Genomic DNA, 4,823 nt, shown 5'->3' with positions numbered 1-4,823 from the left:
GCGCTACATCTCTTTTACTTACCCATGTTCAGTAGCATTCAGGATTTTCGTGTGTTATCTATATCTTCTCAATTCTTTGTCACAGATCTCTGCAGTCTTTTCCTTGGTTTTCACTGGTTTCCATTTTTCATTTTCCTGGATCTCCAGTAGTGCTTTTAATGCGTATTTTCTGATACACGGTATATATAGCATGTATCAGATGTACAACATCATATTGTAATCAACTCTTTAACCTGTTGCACAATATGTACCTGCTGTCATGGAGAAAACAATTTTGTACAGGTGAGCAGACTCTGTCAGTTTTACAAATGCTGAAGACTGCCAGATTTTCCTGGCTACCAGCTTCCTTTCCCTAGTACCACAGTATCCTGTCTCAAACTTCAAAGCTTACCAAATTGCTGTTCTGGCTCCCTCTATTGGCTCATTTGTTTATTACTTTGGTCCAGTTGTCAGGGCTAGGATGCTGCTTTAGATGTTGTAGCACAAAACCATCTGGATTAGTGAGTATCTTACAAATTCAAAAATAAATAAAACCCTGCTTGTTCCAAGGATCTAAAGGATAGCAGACAATTAAACTCTATTTTTAACTCATGTGTAAAGAAACTAAAACTGACACATTCTAATGGCTGTGTTCGTGTTTGATACCATGCTGCATAATTATGTCTCTAGATACAGCTACAATAATTACACTGAAGCAACTTAATTACATATATTTCAGTAATGCTTGAATTCAATTCCACCTGGTTCTAATTTTCTTTATTTGGCATCAAAAGTAGTTTTGTCTGTGGTTGGAGGTGACCAGAGTCAAGAGGCTAGTATTCTATGAAGTTCACCATGTCTTTCATGCTCCTTGCACTTTAATGTAATTTCTTCCAGCTGTCAAATTGCTGATGAAGCAATTCTAAAGTCATGCTCATTATTATCTTCTATGTGGATATTCTCATATCCACATAGTACAACATATATGTCCTTATTCATAGATAGCTAAATAGGTGTCCTTAAAAATATTTCAAAGTAAAGGCTGATAGGGCCAACACACACACACTCTGTTACCTTTTCAAATCTGTCATGACATGTATTTATACCCACACCCAATTTACAAATCTGTATGAAGATTCCTTTCATCAATGAAAGAAAATCGTGTGAGCACTTGTAAGTGAGGATAAGATTTCAGAGAAGGGTATCTTAGGAGGCATAAGTGGCCCAAGTGCCTGTTCAGTCCCAGCTGTAGATTTCTGAGAGCCCTTGGGCAAGGTGTCTTCAATGAATGTCCTCCAGTGAGTCAACTTTCTCACCACCACTGTTCACAGATGTTACTGCCCCTTTTTCATCATTCCTACCATTTGCTAACTGAGCCAGTAAGCAAGTACAGAGTGCAATTTCCTCCTCCCACTACCACCATCTTCATTTTCTGAACCCAAGCAAGATTTAGGTGAACAAGTTGGAATGACAAGGAAGAGGGGCAGCCCCTCCCAGGATGTGGGAGTCATCAGAATACTATTCCTGTGCCTATTAATGCACTTTCCTACCAACAGCACTCCTTACCAGGATGCTGCAAAAATCAGGGCAGAAAAGGCAGAGATCATTGGTGGCTTTCAGGTCACCCATGCAGGAGTGGTTCTTGGATATGTACAACTGGGTAATTCATACCCTAGAGTTAACAGTACTGTGGTGGGCAACAGATTAGACAACCATGTGCCCAAGAGTTTTCCTTTTAAAAAGTAAGAATGGCTGCTCCAGTGACCAGCACCTGTCCTGACAGTGCTGTTCTCAAGGTGGTCAGTTAAAGGGGGCATGGGCTGCAGTACCCTGGATGTTGGCCCCAAGTTCTGGTCCCTGTGGTCCTGCTGAACAGGGCAGGTTGCGGCAGTTGCTGAGCCAAGACGTCATACTATGCCTCGATGCAGTTCTTCACATGCAGCTTCAATGACAGGACACAGAGCACTACCATTTCGATGAGAGGGTCAACAAATGTACTGGGACAGTATGCTGTGTTCACACGGAAAGATTGGGCAGATTTTGTAAGAGGAAAGAAGTGATACTTTTAGAGGTAGCTGCAAAATCAGTGTTGGCTCTCCTTTCGCTGGATATGGATCAGGGTGCCTAAACATTCTTAAGAGTCAGGTGACAGCACTGGAAGTACTCATTTCCAATTTTACAGTTAACATGTTGATTTGATTAACCATTGCAGCTCCTTTGAATTGTAGGCATTGACCAGCACATCAAGGATCTGGCATGTAGTTTAATTTCCATGCCAAACTGGGAATATTTTTAAGCACTTCGTTAAAAATAGAAGCTTTCATTTTAACCCACTATACATTTTGTAAATTCATTTTTCCTCTTAGAGCAGTGCGTTTTGTATCCTGATGATTATGAAGTTAACAATGCATACCTGTTTTATGGTACTGCTGGCTGAATTTGGGGGATATCAGAAGGGGAAAATATTTGTACTCAGTGATACTTTTTCTTTTTTTTTATTTTTAATGAATCAATTCACAATTGTACTCTGGAAATGGAGACATTCAACAGGAAAGCTACTTAACTGGCAAAAGGAAAGGAAGTTAGTCATCTTAATGAAAAGTAGAAGACTAAAGTATATTATTTGTATATTCTAACATAATAGGAACTTTTTATTTCCAGGTAGTTCTTCATAATAGAATGCATAACCTGGTGTGTGTGTGTGTGTAAGGATACTGTTCAGTATCTTTAAACACAAAATAGTACACTTTGGTTAGTGGTGTATTCTAAACAAACCTCAGGTGAAAGGGAAATTGAGACAAAATGATAATAGGGAAAGAATGAAAACAGGAAACAGATGTCTGGTGACGTGCACCGATTGGATAACATTTATCAAGCCCCATCTTAGTCACAAAGCAGCTGTATCCTGACACCAATATTGCAATGGTGTTAGTATGTTAGGAGTTAGCCATGCTCCATAAAATGTAGTCATTTTGTTTTAGAATGCAGTCCTGTGATCATTGTACAATTGGAGGGGGAGGCAACGGTTCTAATGCTGCTTTTTTAAATGCAGCCTTGACTCCATGGCCACCCCTTTTTTACACTTTCCATTATCTTATAATGGTAATCATTGTTTATTTACTCGTTCAAGTTTTACAAAGCTATGGAGGATTTCCTACATACAACCTGGTCTCAGACCATCAAAACCGCAGGCAGCATTATAAAACATTATCAGAGGCATAACTGTTGACAGTTATCAACAGGGTCACTTTGTCCAAGAAAATCACTCTCAGAAGAATGTAGCTTTTGCATGTGTTCTTTCCCCCACCCTTTTCTGTATGAGAAAACCATTCCTAAAATATTACAAACATGTCTGAAGTGCAGTGCTGCTTTCATTTTTCTTTGCTTTTTTACATTTATAAGATGAATTGCCATGTTGACTTTCCTGTTTTGCTACATATGCAGAAAACTAGTAATGCCATAACAGGAAGGCACTTACTAACTTGCCCCAGGAGAAGCTACATCATTTCTGCCAGCATATATTGCAGCAATGTTTGCACTATAATGATAATTTCCCCAGGCTAGTAAGTGGATTAATATGTCTGAACTGAAAGCTGAACTCTAAATAAAAACTTTTTTAAAATACCAAAGAAATATTGCATTTGTCCAATAGCAAGATGTATGTCTTCAGTGGTAGGGTTCATTATATATATCCAAGTAAAGAAAGTGATAAGTCAAGCTACCAGAGTTTCAGTATCTTGAATAATTGGATTCTGTCTGGATAATACTGGTATCCTGGCTCTCTCCTACCTATACCAGAGCTGATGCAGAATGAGGGGGTGGTTTGTAAGGTGAGTGGGGTGTAGTTTAGTTTTATGAGCAAAACTATTATGCCAGTACAAACAAAATTGTGAGGCAATTTAAAGCAGAAACTTCAGTTGAAAGGAATCTGTTTAAAATCTGGATTTTAATTACACTGATTAACTCTGAGCTTTGTTTTGGAGCTGTTCTGTATTATATAGCTGCAATCACCTCATATTACTCAAATGTAAACAAAAGGATATTGATAATCACCTTCACATCAAGCAATAACTGTGCTGCTCTTGATTATTAAATAGTATGTTCTTATAAGAGTGACAGTCATCGTCAACATCCTTAGACAGTGCAATCTTATACATGTCTATTCAGACATAAGCCCCATTGACCTCAATGGTACTTACTTCAAGTTAAGTGTGTACAGGATTGAATCTGGGCAAGGTAATCCTACCTCTTTGTCACAGCATCTGACATATTTCAAGTCCTGATTGTCTTTCTGTCTTCTTTTGAGATTTAATTTCCACTATGAGAAATGGCAGATTCCCCCAACCCTAGTTCCAGGATGAAATTGGGAGGGAGGGGGCTTTGGATTCTGTGGATTCCAGGCTCTCCTGAATTATACTGTAATGCATACCTATTCCATATGTCCTGACATCTGAGCTTGAGTTTGTAGAACTTTCCTCAGGTGCTGGGAGTGGGACTTCTAGGATAGAACTCCTCATCTGAGGTTGGAACTTTCTCTCTGATCTCAGAGGATGAGAAACAGCTATTTCCTGTGGCCTGCAGGACATCCTTCTAGGTGCATCAGGATATTGGCCTAATATTTTAAATGACGTTTGGAATCTAAATTGAGTTTCCATATTCAAGCTAAACTCACCAAGAAAAGTTAATCAACTGACAGTCTTAACTGTTACTGCATAATTGGTATTATCGTTGAAGGCCCTGATCTTGCATTGTGTTACAGTTTGTATTTGAATGTTGCTAAATAATTTCTAGAGCAGGAGGCAAGCCGTGGCCCTCCAGGTGTTTTGGATTGCAACTTTGATCCT

Source organism: Varanus komodoensis, unplaced genomic scaffold, assembly GCF_004798865.1.
Source record: "Varanus komodoensis strain SLA01 unplaced genomic scaffold, ASM479886v1 scaffold14_1, whole genome shotgun sequence".
NCBI classification, from domain to species: domain Eukaryota; kingdom Metazoa; phylum Chordata; class Lepidosauria; order Squamata; family Varanidae; genus Varanus; species Varanus komodoensis.
Note: the sequence above shows the minus strand (reverse complement) of the source record.